At 35.7% G+C, this 18,252-nt stretch overlaps 1 protein-coding gene across 9 annotated transcripts in view; it reads right to left on the reverse strand.

Moving 5' to 3' along the window:
- The window catches only part of MEF2A (myocyte enhancer factor 2A), a 172,383-nt gene that overhangs the window by 114,748 nt on the left and 39,383 nt on the right, over positions 1–18,252 (reverse strand). The window contains exon 1 of one of the 9 annotated variants that reach the window (XM_027569117.2): positions 5,407–5,476. The exons of the other annotated variants lie outside the window; for them this stretch is intronic. The gene's annotated coding sequence lies outside the window, so the exon portion shown is untranslated. Of the gene's footprint in view, positions 1–5,406; positions 5,477–18,252 lie in introns of those variants that run through there. 9 annotated transcript variants of the gene reach the window in all.

Consider the following 18,252-nt stretch of genomic DNA (forward strand, 5'->3'; position numbering starts at 1 on the left):
AGAAACTACGGTTTAGAAGTAACAGTCTCAAAGCCACAAAGTTCAGCCCAATATACCACATAACTAACAAATAAGTACTAGACACTATGCTAAATACTAAGGAAACAAAGATGAATTTTTTAAAAAATCTTTCCACCTTCAAGAGAGCCATGTAAATAAACATCAATACAGTGTTACATTCAGTGCCAGACTTAAGTTGACCCCTGAACAACATAAGGGTTAGGGAAGCCTATCCCCTCCCTCCACCACACAGTCGAAAATATACATGTAGAACGTTTGTTTCCCCAAAACCTTACTAATAGCCTACTGCTGACCTGTAGCCTTACTGATAATATAAAGTTAACACACATTTTGTACATTACATGTATTATATACTGTATTCTTACAATAAAGTAAGCTAGAGAAAAGAAAAGGTTATTAAGGAAAACATAAGGAAAAGAAAATACATTTATGGAACTACACTGTATTTATAAAAAAAAAATCCATGTATTAAGTGGACCCACACATTTCAAACCTGTAATGTTCAAGGGTCAAACGTACATCACTTACAAACAGTGAAGGAGGGAGCAGTTAAGTGTTTGTTTTATTGGCTTGTTTGATTTCAGGTTTGTTAATATGTTTACTGGGATAGAGGGCACATGGTATCAAAGAAAAGGATATGGAATTAAAAAAACAACAACATAAAAAACCCTAAGGAGTTAGAATGCCTGGGCTAGGGCACAAGGAAGGCATTTGTAGGAAAATGAGAAAAGATGATACTGGTGAAGCAAGCAGGAGATATATGGACTTTATTTTAAATGTGATGGGAAGACATCAATAGTTTTATTCTGCTTTTGCTATCGTGTGACCTTGGAAATGTCATTTGACTTCTCTATGCCAAACTAAATAAACCAAGGATAATAACATATGTATCATAAGTGTGTTCATAAGAATAAATGCAGTAATATCCATAAAATCCTTATTAGAGTACCAAGCACATATAAATACTGCTAGCCAGTATTTCAGCTCTAACATTCCACAATTCTTATTAATATTTATAAAACACTTCTAAAAATGGAATCTACAGTATCATCTGAAGAATATAATCTCTGCTGAACAAAGACTGATTGTATCTTTGGGAATACTATGTAGACAACATAAATCATCACTAAAATGATAGTGAAGAAAGTTGAAGGACATTCAAAGAGTTATTAAAGATATAGTTATTTGGAAAAAAAATATTATGCTTCACCAACTTGACTTCAACAGACAAATAAGATAGTATTTTCTTCTGCACGAAATTTCTTTCACACTTTTAGGGAAACAACAAAATGCTGCAAAGGGTTAAAAAAATCCTACATCAACTTTTCCAAATCCTCTCAAATCAAGTGTGATAGCTCTATAATGTACCTCTCTGATGGCGTTCTCACAGTATTAAGTGTTTTGCAACTCAAGGGAAGAATCTGTTCTCTCCACATAGTAAGAATACAATAACAATTTCATAGTTGCCATTTCTTTGCCATTCCAAAAGTCTATGTTGGTTAAAAAAAATTAATTATAAATATATATTGCAGGTATAAAGTGCAACAAAAAAAAAGTGACAATCGTCAACATTTAGAGCCAAGAAAACAAGCATTACTACTTTCCAGTAACATCTAACCAGGAATATGGGGGAAATTCTCCCATCTTTGACTGCATTAACAGAAAAATCACCCGTAAGAGTTATGTTAATATTCATCTGCATTAAACATTTTTTTCCTAAACCCTCATTTTACTTTATAATGCTTTATGTCCAATAGTTAGAAACAGACATCGATCCCAATCTCTTTTGGTTACACATAAGTAAACTGCAGCCAGAGACAACAGGAAGCACACCCAAAATCCCAAAGCTGGTCAGGAACAGAAGTGGGACCGATAAAGGCATAATGCAAAATATTTTAAATGACATTTATGTAAGTAAGGATCTCATTTTCAACAATATTCTCAGACAGAAGGACAATCCCCAAAAGGTAAAAGCTTTGCGTATTTTCAAGACAATTAGATTTCCAGACAGAAAAACACAGATCATAAAGAAAATAATTCTTCAAATTCAGTGAAATCTGCTCTGTATATCTGATAAGGTAATTTATGGACTACCATTAGAGAGAAATGTATTTTCAGAACAGCCAAGGGTTAAGGAATAAAACTTCAAGTGTTACGATATTTAGTTATATGTTGGAAAACAATATAGTAAACATACCAAAGCACAGAGACAATAGTAGACACATATACATTCCCATAAAGAATATTCTAGCTCTATATAGCATCCCAAGTTATGAATCATTGTTTTCTATAGACACAGAATGCAAAACAATCAGAGAACAAAAAACTTTACCCTGCATCGTTTTATTAACAAGTCTTTGGCCATTATAAACAGAAGGAAGACTCCTCTGAGTCCAGCCTTTCATTACTAAATGAAGTCAAGACAACAATTTATTCTTTACAGGGTAGAAATATTATTTTATATAATTAAGAACAAATGCATTCCAAGAAATTTTGTTATATTTCCATTATATTTCTATCACTAAAAGATGTGATTCTTTGAATTTCAACTAATTTGACTGCATACCTCCAGAAAATTAAAGTTTAAACCCAAACCCTACCTAAAACAGTATTATGTACTTAAGAAAATGTGCACTTAACATTAATTACCAATGAGAGCAAGTCACCTAATCAATACGTTTTTTTGAAATTCTCAATTTTATACAAGAGAGGATTTTAAAGTCTAGCTACTAAAAAAAAATTCACTTCATACAACTTCAGCTAAGAATCTTAAAATGCCTCAACATAACATTGCTCCTGGGGCGCCTGGGTGGCTCAGTCAGTTAAACATTTGACTCTTGATTTCGGCTCAGGTCATGATCTCTGCCATCAGCTCCACGCTTAGCACGCTTAGCACAGAGCCTGCTTAAGATTCTCTCCCTCTCCCTCTGCTGCAACCCCCCCCCACTCATGTGCACACACATGCACTTCTCTCTTAAGAAAAAGATAATATTGCTCCTATCCTAACAAAAAGACTCATGTAGCCTACACAAGCATAACTTTTCTTTTTTTAATTTTTTTTTTTTAATTTGTCAGAGAGAGAGAGAGAGAGAGAGCACAAGCAGGGGGAGCAGTAGAGGGAGAAGGAGAAGCAGGCTCCTCACTGAGCAGGGAGCCCGACACGGGGCTCGATTCCAGGACCCTGGGATCATGACCTGAGCCGAAGGCAGACGCTTAACGGCTGAGCCACCACCCAGGCGCCCGCATAACTTTTCTTAAGGGTATCAAAACCCTGAGGTTGCAGGGCAACCACATGAATGGAATTCCAAAGGATGACAAAAGTCTCAGCCGACAGTCCCCATGAACGGATTCACCTCTGCCAGAACATGGGACAAACAGGGTATTACCACAAAAGCTGCTAAGAAACTAGCTCATATTTTAAAGTATTTGTAAAGGCTGAGTGAGTGAGTTAGTTCAGAATCTCTGGAAAACGCCGAGGGGAATGTGTTCTTTTCCATGTACCTGTTCTACATGCTCACAAGAAAGACTGGAGGAATAATACAAAAGATATGAGAGAGGCCCTCTTGGTGACACACAAACACAAAATGTTCTCCACTTTTCAGACATCAGAGTCGTTTACTAGATACAGGACTGCGGGCTACAATCAAGTAAAATTCTCTTACCCTTAGTTTTCAAATCTATAAAATGTAAATAATACACTTTACATAGGGCTCTATGAGAATTGGTCAAAATAAAGTAACTGTTCAGCACTTGGCACATATCAAGTGCTTCAAAAATTATACTTATTACTCAACTGATTCCAACTCCAAGTACCTATTTTGTCATAAAATTAATGACAGCAACACAGGCTTGGCTGCCAGCTATGGAACATCTAAAAGGCAAAGGAGCCAAAAATGGTTTGAGAAGCACACAAAAGATCAATTTCAAATTCTGCTAATTTAATAAGATATTTAGAGAAATTCATCAGATATTATAAACCTCTAAGAAATGTGCATTTATAATGAGAGGAAGAACTAGCTATTCAGGAGGAACCTGTGGTTCTCTTTTATGAAACGAAGAATCATCTCTTAATTTCCCCTGAAAGTTCATTATTTAAATATATTGGATTTTCATCAAGAGTATTTACTCTTTTTAACACGTTTTCATTTTATACCACAGACATCACAATCAAGGGACTGGATTTATTGATAGGATTATTTATTACTTCTGACTACAGAGAGAAACACTCATTACTCTCTATGCTTTTTTTTCTTAACTCCTATCTTTATTAAATATCCAGTTTGTCATCCATGTATCAGATCATACCATTTCTTCATTTGAAATACATCTCGCATTTACCCCTGACTCTCACATCTGACTGCTACTGCCTTAATGAAAGCTATCTATGCTTTTCTTAATGTTCATTTTCCTTGATGTGTATGTTTAACTTAAAAATAAACATTGTTAGATACTTAGGAGACAACTCATATTCCTTCAGTTTCAACAATGAAAATGAAAGATGAAACAAAATGAGCTAGGAGAAGTCTATGACTGATTATTGCCTTTTTCAACCCACAGTGTAGGTCAATCACATATTGCTAAGGGACTATGCTACTGGAAAGGACAACTAAATAAATAAATTTAGAATAAAACAGTAAAATACAAAAATGACAGAGAAAAGACAGAAGAGCGACCCAAGTTAAGCAACCATGGAACCAACCTAACTTTGAATTTCTTGTTAGACAGGATGGTAAAACTCTTACTGTTTCGGTTAGCCGCTGTGATACTTGCAAAGAAAGCAACCTACCTGATACATACGTGCACACGGCTTAAGAGTTAATTATAATCTGTTCCCAAAGAACAAATTATAGATCATTTTTTAATGTTTCAGGTAGGTTATTTTCATAACAGATCATAAATATTCTTTCCTTGATTTATCACTTCATTTTATAATTTTTATTCTAGACATTAAAAAAGACAAATGTTTGTAAGACCAAAATCTTCTAAGTCAAATATCAGATGATACAGAGGCGGCTAGAAATAGGAAACAAAAATGCTTTGTAAATAAAATAGACAAAATACATATATAACCTTAAAAATGAAAGCTTCCCTATGCAGTTCTAATGAAAGCTATTTCTGATATCCTAAAGGCACCCTGGATACCATAGACTTTATAAATGATTATGTGTGAACTGAGCCCTCAATTAAAAACTGCTAAACAACAACAGTGTTAGATCATAGAAGTCAGCATTAAAAATGAGCAATCATTCTTGTAATATACAGATCATAATCATATGCAAAATAAAAGGCAAATTAACAAATGACTGTAACAAAGATGAAGTAGGAGATAGTGGAACAGTAAGCTTGACGATTTAGCTACTCACTGCTTCCTAAAATTCAAAGTACCTTATAAGACTGCTTCAAAGTTCTCTCACATCCAACCAAATTAATCAAACTTCAATTATGTTTCAGAACGGTTCTACTGGCATAGTGAGACAATTTATTTTCTTCAGTGTAATAAACCTTACGGCCACAGCTCTCATAGTGTATCCAGTGACCAAAAGAAACTTGAATACAGCATTACTTTATAGGCATTCAATACGCAAAAAGACATTCCACATCAACTGATAGCACAAAAATAAAGGTAGCTGATAGGTGATTTTTGGTTGTTTTTGTTTTTAGAACGTGCCTCTCACACTAAGTCCTTCTGCAAAGGGCTTCCTGAAAAAAGAAAAAAAGAGTACTTATTCCAAAGCCAGATTCTGAAGGAGCTAGACTGTTAATACTAAGCTTGTCTTTCACGAATTTTAGGTAGGCACTAACAAGTACTGGCAAGGTAAAAGTCTTGAACTCATTCCCATTTACAAAATCTCCACTGATTACAGGGCCCTACAAGATCAAAGCCATTACAAGATCTTGTTCCAACTCACATCTCCAGTCATAGCACAGTATTCTACTTCCAGAAACAGCTACTGCCATCTCTAGCCTAGGCTCTGCAACAGCCTGCTAACTGGTCTCAGCAGGCACTCTTACTCCTCTCCAATCCAATTTCCCCATTTTCACTAGAGGGATTTTAAAATGCAAATGTCACTTACCACTGTTCTTAAAGTCCAAACCCTATTAACATGGCCTAGAGACCCTGTCTAACCTTGCCCCTGCCTCTACTCACCATGCTCATTCCTTGCCACTCTTCCTGTTACCCAGTAAGCTTCCAGGCATAGGCTTTTCTGTACTTAAAAAGTTCCTAAATCCTTTCTGCTGCAGGGCCTTCACACACACTACCTACCAGCTTGCTATCTCTTGCTAGGTCTCATCCAAGCACTTCCCCTTACTACAAATTCCACAGATCCATTATGTCTCAGTATTAGCATTATTTCGTCCAAAATGTTCCCTAACACCTGAACTGTGTTAGGACTCCTTCTAATATACTTTCAGAGCACATTATACTTCTCTTTTATGACATTTACAACTGTAGTTAATTACTTTACAATATTTCATTTTTTTTCTCCAAATTGTAAGCTCAATGAGGGAGAAGATCAAGTATGTTGTATTTGTCCCAATAACTCCAGCAGCTATCAAAGTGCCTAGCCCAAAACAGATGCTCAATAAACAGATGCACAGGTAATGAATGAATGCAATAAATCAACATATAGCAAAAATCCGGGCCCCAGATTATGAAAACTCTCTAAGAGCCAATCGTTTGAAGTTAGTCAGCTGTTCATTGAATTGCAAAAGGAAAGGTAACTTACCCACTTGCCTAATAGCTACATGTACCCATAGCTATGTTAGACATCAATGTATGCTATATTCATTTAGTAGCCACCATAATCCTGTGGGGCAGCTATCATTTGCTCCACTTCCTAGATGAAGCAACTGGGTACCAAAATGGCAAGTACTCTTCCGACGTCACAGGAGAGAGTTGAAATTCTGGAAATGTCATCTATAGTATAACAATATGGCATCACCATGGTAACTATTTAGGCAGTGGCTAAAGAAAGGCTCTCAGTGGGTGCCTGGGTGGCTCAGTTGGTTAAGCGACTGCCTTCGGCTCAGGTCATGATCCTGGAGTCCCGGGATCAAGTCCCGCATCAGGCTCCCTGCTCGGCAGGGAGTCTGCTTCTCCCTCTGACCCTCCCCCCTCTCATGTGCTCTCTCTCTCATTCTTTCTCTCAAATAAGTAAATAAAATCTTTAAAAAAAAAAAAAAAAGGTTCTCAGTAAAAATGTCATAGGGACACCTTTGGATGGTCATGATCCCTCATTAAATAAGCTGAATTACAAAACTTTCAAGGAGCCATGAAACTCCAATGTCGAGTCTATGCTACTTTTCAGTAGCAGCATTAGGTGAATTTCTGCTGAACTGTGGATGGTTGCACAAGAGAAACTAGGGATGTGAAAGAATCACAGGTTGCACTGTGTCCTCCCCCAGTTCCAACAACAGAGAGCAATTTACTTGCCATTACAATGGGCTGTCAAAATACAAAGGCCATGGGCAGTTCTTAGCCAACCTAGAGAGTTGGGACCCCCTAAAATCTCTCTCTCTCAAGCCCTCCTATTCTATACAGTAATGATGATACCCTTCCCTGCCTACCAAAGACAGATTTTCAACATTTGCAAAGGAACTGCAGCTTCTGTCTACTTCCCACTACTCCTCCTGCTTCAAGGTGACCTAAATAAATAATAAGATTCCTCCCATCTCAATGCTTGAGAGAATTAAAAGAATCACAATTTCTGGATTACCAACACACAGGGCTGGCCCAGGAGGAGAGGAGATGGTAGATGAGTGTAGTTAGAATGAGATTCTCTCAGCTGCTACTGCTGCTTACTCTTTATGCACAGAACAATAATTATTATATATTTCAATAAATGGATCAATAAAACTCATTGATTTAATGTAGCAGTTCTCAATTTAAATGAACACTAAATACAACTGAAAGAGCTAAAACATATTCTGCATGCATGAACTTACCCTAACCCCACAATAAAACTATCAAAATCATAATTGAGACTAATGTCCAAGCAAGAATAATTTTTAAAAGCTCCACAGATTATGATGATATACATCTCTAGTTCAGAGAAGCTGTTTTATTTTTTTCTTTAAATTTTTTGTTATGTTAATCACCATACATCGTTAGTTTTTGATGTAGTGTTCCATGATTCATGGCTTGTGCATAACACCCAGTGCTCCACGCAGAACGTGCCCTCTTTAATACCCATCACCAGGCTAACCCATGCCCCCACACCCCTCCCCTCTAGAACCCTGTTTGTTTTTCAGAGTCCAACGTCTCTCATGGTTCATCTTCCCCTCCGATTTACCCCCTTCATTCTTCCCCTCCTGCTTTTTTTTTCTTAACATATATTGCATTATTTGTTTCAGAGGTACAGATCTGTGATTCAACAGTCTTGCACAATTCACAGCACTCACCATAGCATATACCCTCCCCAATGTCTATCACCCAGCCACCCCATCCCTCCCACACCCCCACCACTCCAGCAACCCTCACTTTGTTTCCTGAGATTAAGAATTCCTCATATCAGTGAGGTCATATGATACATGTCTTTCTCTGATTGACTTATTTCACTCAGCATAATACCCTCCAGTTCCATCCACGTCGTTGCAAATGGCAAGATCTCATTCCTTTTGATGGCTGCATAATATTCCATTGTGTATATATACCACCCCTTCTTTATCCATTCATCTGTCGATGGACATCTTGGCTCTTTCCACAGTTTGGCTATTGTGGACATTGCTGCTATAAACATTGGGGTGCACGTACCCCTTCGGATCCCTACATTTGTATCTTTGGGGTAAATACCCAGTAGTGCAATTGCTGGGTCGCAGGGTAGCTCTATTTTCAACTTCTTGAGGAACTTCCATACTGTTTTCCAGAGTGGCTGCACCAGCTTGCATTCCCACCAACAGTGTAAGAGGGTTCCCCTTTCTCCGCATCCCCGCCAACATCTGTCGTTTCCTGACTTGTTAATTTTAGCCATTCTGACTGGTGTGAGGTGGTATCTCACTGAGGTTGTGATTTGGATTTCCCTGATGTCGAGCGATGTTGAGCACTTTTTCATGTGTCTGTTGGCCATTTGGATGTGAGAAGCTGTTTTATTATATTACAACACAAAACTCCTTATTCAAACAATGATTGGCTATGTGTGAGAGTGAAGTGCCAAAATTACATAAATGAGTCAACTCCTAAATATATTAGATTTACACACTGCACTTAACACATATATTAATACTCATTTTCATTAAGAAATACCTTCTCTCCCATTTCTTTGAATTACATGGCTTTCTTAATCTTTTTCTTTCTTCCCACATTTGATAAAGAAGGATACTAGAAAAATTTTATATTCTTATTTGTTCAATGAGGGGGAAAAATAGTTTACACACGCCAAAAAGCAGGGAGAACATACATACTGGTTTAACTGGGACAGCCAGCTTTATGTGTATTGTGCAGGAGTAATTACTAAGTGATACCCCTCACTCTCAAAAACATCCTGGTTTGATAATATATTAGATCAGAAGTAGGCCACTCTTTTCATTTCTATGTGATTTTTTTTAAATTGAATATAATTCACATGTCATAAAACTCACCTTTTTAAAGTATACAAATCAGAGTTTGTCTTACTACATTCACAAAGTTGTACAACCATCCCCACTGTCTAATTCTAGAATATTTCTGTCATCCCCAAAAGAAACTCAATGTCCATTAATAAAAAAAAAAAAAAACCACAACACACACACAAAGAAAATCTACTGGGGAAATTAAAAAAAAAAAAAAGAAGAAGAATTTGAAACCAAAAAAAAAAAAACAAAAACCAATCATTCCTCACTCCTCCCTCTCCACAACTCCTGGCAATTACTTTCTGTCTCTATGGATTTGCCTATTTGAGATATTTCAAATAAATGGAATCCTACAATATGAAGCCTTTTGTGTCTTCTTTTACTCAGCATGTTTTCAAAATTCATCTGTGTTAAGTATTATCAGTACCTCGCTCCTTTTTTGGCTGAATAATACTGTATTTTATGAAAAACCACATTTCATTTATCCATTCAACAGCTGATGGAAATTTGGGTTGTTTCCACTCTATTATGAATAATGCTGCTATGAACATGTATGTATGTGTATGTGGACATGTTTTCAGTTCTCTTGAATATATAGCTAGGAGCAGAACTGATGGGTCATATGGTAACTCTATGTCATTGAATCTGTTTGGGGAGTACTGCAATCTTAATAATATTAAGTCTTCCAATCCATAAATACAGTAATCTGTCTTCACATTTATTTAGGTCTTCTTTAATTTCTTTCAATGATGTTTTGTAGTTTTGTGCACAGGAGTTACACTTCTTTTGTTAAATTTACTCCTAAGTATTTTATTCTTTTGATACTATTATAAATAGAACTGTTTAATTTCATTTACAGATTTCACTGCTAACATTCTACATCATTCTTGATATCAAGAACTTTCAATGATATTTAAAAAAATAATTAAAAAAGTTAACTGTATTTAAGTATAAATACCATGGATCTTTTAATTACTATCTACTAAAACAGGAAAAAAAAATTGATCTAAACAATCAAGAAACCCTACTGGCTACCCACTTTGCTAAAAGAGCTTTTTGAAAAATCAGAATCAAACAATGTCAAATAATTTTAATCCTAATGCCATTATTGGCCAATGCAACTACATTACACACACACACACACAATGCCCTATATATATTCCCTTACAAAATATACAAACAAAAAAAATCACTCATACTGTACAATAAGTTTGCCAGACAACCTTGGGGGAAACTCTCTTACTGTTTTTTTAATGCAATCAGAGATTTTTGACCTTATGGAATTATCTTTCAGTTACTTTTAATATAAGAACATTCTCCTTTGTTCCCTCTAAAATAGGATGCTTTCATTACTGCTTACAAACAATCAAATCCAGGCAAAAATTCAAATTCTAAATTAATTTAAGACTATCATTAAACTACTGTTTTATGGAAAATGACTAAAGCATTCCATTTCAGCCAGAATTGTACATGTTGTATCTAATTACACATTTTAAAAATACAATGATATGTTGTATGAACACAATAACGGCCATTAGTCACTATTTAAAGAAATGATTCAACAAGGAAAACAAACTTTAGTTCAAATATAGAGCTTATACATTCATGGTCACTGCTTGAAAATGCAGCTGTATCATTGTATGTAATGTTCATAAAGGCAGAATGTACCCTACAAACATTCACACCTAATTTTATAAAGTTGACTTATTTTAAATTGTTATAAATTTTAGGTAAAATTCAAAAATACTAACATCTCATTAAAGAAATAAGATCAACAAAAGTACAGACCACATTGAGAAAATAATCCCTGACCAACTAGAAAAGGGATTGCTACAAGAATTCTGTGGGTATTATGACATATTCTGACCTGCAAAATTCTAATGCTATAAACCTTTCAAAAGAAAGGCAAGAAATCATTATGATTCAAGGCCACTATGAACAATGCAGAGGTTGTACCTTGCACATGAGTGAGTGGCCAAGAGAGTGCAAATGGGGGCTGAAATCCAATTTGTTCTCTACTTTCTAAGCACTGAATGCTCACAGAGGGCAGCATCCACCAAAAACTGGGAGACAAGCCTTTTTTTTTTTTAAAGATTTTATTTATTTATTTGAGAGAGAGACTGAGATAGAGAGAGAGAGCATGAGAGGGGGGAGGGTCAGAGGGAGCAGACTCCCTGCTGAGCAGGGAGCCCGATGCGGGACTAGATCCCAGGACTCCAGGATCATGACCTGAGCCGAAGGCAGTCGCTTAACCAACTGAGCCACCCAGGCGCCCAGGAGATGAGCCTTTTTCTAGCTTTGTAAAAACTAGCTGTGACCTGGCTATGACACCTCCAAATAACTAACTACTTGTTAGAAAGTTAAGACAACTGAAATACAGAATATTGGTGCCCCTACTTAAAATCGTAATACCACAATATCACTTCTTACTATGTGTTTATTTAGAATGTTTTAGCTAAAATCATCAATAGAATAAATCATAAATAGGTTGGGGGAGGAGAGAAGTCATGTAAAAATCTAAAGAGTGATTTAAATATGGCATTTATCTTAATTTGGATTTCTTTGATTAATAACAGGTTATATATGTTTATATGCTTTGACCCTATACTTTTGGATGAGAGACATTTTAAAGCAAAATGCTAAAAAATTTGAGAAGCTTAGGAATAAAATGTTCAGAGCCTATTCCTATTAGGCTCTATTCCTATTAGAGAAATAGCAGACCTTGTTTTACATAATATGTAATAAAGTGCTAAAAACAGTGTATTGATTACAAATACTGGTCACTTAAGCATTTTAAATTCACTACAGAAATTAAGTTTGATGGCAACTGGAAAAGATTTTCTAAATTATGAAACTATGCTTCCTTAAAGAAATACTATTATTTTAAAATGATACAAATTATTAATCATGTCAAATACTCCAAATACTAACTAAAAAGATACTATAACTTCAAAAAATTTTATCAGAAAGACCAGTCTATAAAATTTATTTTATTTCTAGATATACCAATGAATCGTCACGTGATTTTCAGTGACTCACTTCCTCACTACCTCACTCAATTCTACAAAGTGGAGCAAAAATATAGCTCAAACTCCTACAGAAAATTATGAGAATAAAACCAGAGAGCATCCTTGGCTCCTTACAGGTAGGCACAATATTATTAAAATCATTATTAGAAAAGAGACTTTGTAAACTGCCCTTATTAAAATTAAAGCCCATCCACACATAACCATTCATTCCCAGATTAATTACACCTACATAAGAGCAATGTCCTGTCTTCACATGGGACATGGAAGAGAAATAAAAAACACAGTTAAAGCAAGGTGTGGAAATGAAAATGAGGTTCTAGTCTTTCAGTCACCACCAACTTACTCTCCATATTAACATTCCCTTCATTTGTAAAATGCAGATATTCCAAAAACTTTTCAGGCCGTCATAATGATTTCTGGAAAAACTGCTTTGCCAATAATTATATCCTGTATAAACATGAATTATCATTACTAGAAACCATTATCAATTCTCTATTTTATGATTCAAATACTACACGTATTGAAAACTTTTAACCTTATATCCCCTGAATCAAACCTGTACATAAATGCTGTTGTATCTTTATTTATAAAGATGAATATGATTTGGAATATACCATTATACTCAGAATCAGAAAATTTCTTAATGAATGTGGAAGAGAATTCAGAAATGTGGACATGCATGCAATGGAATTTAGGAATTGGCATTTTGGGTGCTAACATATAATTGTTCATAAACATAAAATGTATACATTTACCTGCTATATTTTTGCGTGTTTGGATCTTATTTTACATAAATGGAATCACAAATTATGAATTCTTTGTTCCCGGCTTCTTTTGAGAAACGTGTTTGCAAATTTCACCTGTGCAGCATGGAGCTGTACTTCATCCACTTTTATGGTTGAAAAGTACTGCGTTGTATGACTAGATCACAATTTTATTTATTCAGTCAACTGTTGATGAACAATGTAATGAGTTTGAAGCTATTACAAATACCGCTGCTACCAATGTTATTAACACATCTCTTAGTGCACATGTTCATGCATTACTCTCAGGGATACACCCATGGAAAGAAATTACTGGGTCAGAGGGTATGCAAATATTAAAGTGTTTCCTAAAGTGGTTGTAATAATATACGTTCCCACCAGCAGTGTTTAATGAGTTCTCATAACTTAACATCCTCTCCAAAACTTGTACTGTCCATCTCTTTTTTAATTTTAGCCACTCCAGTGGTTTATGATGAAGCCTCTTCAGTTTTAATTTATATTTCTCACGTTACTAATGAGGTTAAATACATTTTTCTTATGTTTCGTGCATATCTGGATTTCTTTTATGAAGTGTCTTTTCATGTCTCATCATTTTTCTATTGTCTCTGTCATACTGATTTGTAAAAGTGCTTTGAATATTCTGATACATGCATTTTGTCTGTTACACATATTGCAAATATGTTCTTCCACTCTGGCTTGCCTCACTGCGCTCCTATTAGTAACTTGACAAGAATAAAATTTCTTAATTTTAAGGCCATAAAATGTATCAATTGTTTTATTTATATTAGTGGATTTTATTTATTTTAAAGAAATCTTTGCTTGTCAGAAGATCATGAACATATTCTCCTTATATACTAGCCTCTGAAGTTTCATACTTTAGCCTTACATACTGAGATATACAAATCAATCTTAACTTGATTTTTGCCTGTGGTATGGAAGATGAGTCATTATTTTTCTGTATGGATCACCAATTGTTCTAGTATCATCTTTTAAATAATTCTTTCCCTACTACTCTACAGTGCCAGTTTTGTCATAACGCATGTATCCATGTACATACACACTGGTCCTCTTCCAGGCTCTTTATTTCTTTTGTCTATCCTTCTGGCATTATTTCATGAAAGTAATTATTGTAGATTTATAAGTTTTGAGTAAAGAAAATCCTTCTGCTTTTGCAAGACTACCTAAGCTATTCTTGGGCAAAAAATTTCCTTCAAAACACAAAATGAAAACTAATGAATATTTTATAATATTGGTTAGGATTACACAGAGAATAAGCCTCAAATGCACACAGATTCTAACATTCAGAAAAATAAAACCTTAATGGGCAACTAAATTAACCCTACATAAAGAATGTTCTAGACCAATGCTGACAAACCTTTAAAAACAAGAACACCTCAGAAGGATTCAGCCAATACCAAGTAACTTACATGAATACAAACACAAAGCTCACCACTATGTAAAATAATACAAAAAACTTCTTCACTCAACAATCTCACACCACAATGTCCAGCATCCAAACAAAAATTATAAGGAATGAAAAGAAACAGGAAATGTGCCCCATACTAAGAAGAAAAGTCTATCAATATAAAGAAATTCAGGAATGATACAGTTAATGGAATTAACGGATGAGGGCATTAAAACAATGATTATAAGTAAGCTCTAAATGTTAAAACAGGTAAAGGAAAACAGTAACATGATGATAAGAGAAATGGAAGAAATAAAATTTCTAGAGATAAAAAATAATTATCAGAAATAAAAAACACACTGGATGAGAGTAAGAAAAGATAATATGTTGCAGAAGAAAAGATCAGTGAACCTAGAAATATGACAACATTAACCATCCAAAAAGAAAAAAGAGAAAAAAAACAAAGTACAAATGCTGAAAGAGACAATATCAAATGTATAAAATTCTCTCCTCCACCTCAAAAAACAAACAAAAAAACAAACAAAAGCCCAACCCTGGGGTCAGATATTTGAAGAAACAATGCCAGTATTTTTCCAAATCTGGTTAAGGAAAAAAAAAAACCCTCAAGGAAACCTAAGAAGGATTTTGTCAAAGAAAACCATACTAAGGCACATCATAATCAAATGACTAAAACACAATCTTTGAAAAAGTCTTAGACCAGTCAAAGAAAATAGAAAAATTACATCAGGGTTGAGGGTGGGGTGGTGTGGAATAAGAAAAACAGCAGACTTTGTATCAGAAACTATGTAAGCTATTGCAGAAAGGATGTCACAACATATTACCAAAGATAAAGAGGGACATCTCAAGATACAGAACCCAATTCATCAAGAATATAGAAGAAGATTAAATATGCATGCAACTAATATTAGAGCTTCCAAAATACATGAACCAAGAAGTGAAAGGAGAAAGTCCACAATTAAAGCTGAAGATTCCACACTCCTCTCTCAGCAATTACTGAAACAAACAGAAAATCAGAGGGATAAATTTTGAAAGACACTATGAACCAATTTGACCTAGTTAACATTTTTAGAAAGTTCTACTCTACAACAGCACAATACACGTTCTTCTTTAGCGCACACAAAACATTCACTAACACAGATAACATTCTTCACTTTATAATAAATATAAAAAATATGTTCTTGGACCACAACATAATTAAATTAAAAACAAAGAGAAACAGGACGCCTGGATGGTTCAGTGGGTCAAGCATCTGCCTTTGGCTCAGATCATGAACCCAGGGTCCTGGGATCAAGGCCCACCTCCGTCGGGCTCTCTGCTCAGTGGGGAGCCTAATTCACCCTCTCCCCCTGCTTGTGTGAGTTCTCTCTCTCTCTCTCTCTGTCAAATAAATAAAATCTTAAAAAAAAAATAGAGAAGCATAACTAAAAAATTAGCCAAATATTTGACAATTAAATAGATCAAAAAAATCACAAAGGAATTTAAGAATTCTTTAAACTCTATGTAAATGAACACAAAACTTTATAAAATGCAGAAAAACGAAAATTTTAACTAATAATTGCTCCTTTAGAAAAAGAAGGAAAATCTCTAATACCAGAACAAAGGAGGGGACATCACTATAAATCCTTCAAACATTAAAAACAGTAGAGATTATAATATGCACCTTTATGCCAATAAATAAGACAATTTACCTGAAATGGACAAATTTATTTGAAAGACACAAACAACTGAAGCTTATTTAAGAAGAATTACTATAAATCTGAATAGCCCAAATCAAAGAAATTGAGTTCATAGTTTAAAACCTTCCCACAGGGACGCCTGGATGGCTCAGTCGGTTAAGTGTCTGCCTTCAGCTCAGTCATGATCCCAGGGTCCTGGGATTGAGTCCTGCATCAGGCTCCTTGCTCAGCCGGAAGCCTGCTTCCCTCTCTGCCTGCCACTCCCCCTGCTCGTTCTTTCTCCCTCTCTGTCAAATAAATAAAATCTTAAAAAAAGAAAAAATAAAACCTTCCCACAAAGGAACTCCAAACCCAGAGGTCTTCATTAGTGAATTCTACCAAACAATTAAAGAAGCAATACCACATGCATGGAAACTTTTCCAGAAGAGGAAACCTTTCCAACTCACTCTCATCCAGATACAAAAGCCAGACAAAACATTGTAAAAAAACTACAAACCAATACCTACTATGAGCACGGATGAAAAAAAAAGTTAACTAAATTTTAGCAAATTAATCCAGCAATATATAAAGTATAACAAGTCATGACTAAGCAGAGATTATCTCAGAAATGCAAGATTCCTTAGTTTAGTATTCAAAAAAAAATCAACATAACTAACTACATTAATAGATAAGAGAGAAAGAAAAAAAAAAACGTGATCATCTCAAGAGATGCAGAAAAACTGATAAAAATTCAATACCCATTCATGATTAGAAAAAAATTCTCAGCAAACTATGAATTGAACTTAATCTCAGAAAGGGTATCTGTTAAAAATCTATAGTTAACATAATACTTAGTAGTGAAAAAGTGAATGTTTTTGACATAAAATCAGGAGTAAGGCAAAAATGTTAGCTCACCACTTCTATTCAACATTGCACTAGGACTACTAGACAGTGCAATAAAGCAAGCAAAAAAATTAAAGGACAAAAAATTTAAGGGAGTCTTTATTCACAGACAAGATGATGGTCTACACAGAACATATGAAGAACTCTAAAAACTGTCACTAGAATGGGAGGCCTGGGTGGTGCAGTTAGTTAAGCATCTGATTCTTGGTTTCGGCTCAGGTCATGATCTTAGGGTCATGATATGGAGCCCCACGTCTTAGTACGGTCTCTCCCCCCTCCCTCTGCACCTCCCACTCGTGCCTCTGTCTCGCTCTCTCTCGAAAATAAATAAATCTTTTTTTAAAATGTTACTAGAGGGGCACCTGGGTGGCTCAGATGGTTAAGCGTCTGCCTTCGGTCATGGTCATGGTCCCAGGGTCCTGGGATCAAGTCCCACATCAGGCTCCCTGCTCGGCCGGAAGCCTGCTTCTCCCTCTGCCTCTGCCTGCCACTCCCCCTGCTTGTGCTCTCTCTCTCTCTGTCAAACAAATACATCTCTGGGAGGGAGCAAGATGGCAGAGGAGTAGGAGACCTGGATTTCTCTGGTCTCAGGAATTCAGCTGGATAGGGATCAAACCATTCTGAACACCTATGAACTCAACAGGAAATCGAAGAAAAGAATAGCAACAACTCTTTGAACAGAAAAGCGACCACTTTCTGGAAGGTAGGAGGTGCAGAGAAGTGAATCCAAGGCGATATTCGGGAGGATAGACGGCGGGGGAGGGGGCCTCCGTCGGCCACTTCTGGCAAGTGATAGAGCCGCGGAGCACAAAATCGGAATTTTTAGAAGTCAGTTCCGCTGACGGACGTCACTCCAGTGGCTGGGGGGGGGGGGGGGGGGGGGCTGTGTGGAACCCTCATGGGAC

Source organism: Zalophus californianus, chromosome 6 (genome assembly GCF_009762305.2).
Source record: "Zalophus californianus isolate mZalCal1 chromosome 6, mZalCal1.pri.v2, whole genome shotgun sequence".
Classification (NCBI taxonomy): domain Eukaryota; kingdom Metazoa; phylum Chordata; class Mammalia; order Carnivora; family Otariidae; genus Zalophus; species Zalophus californianus.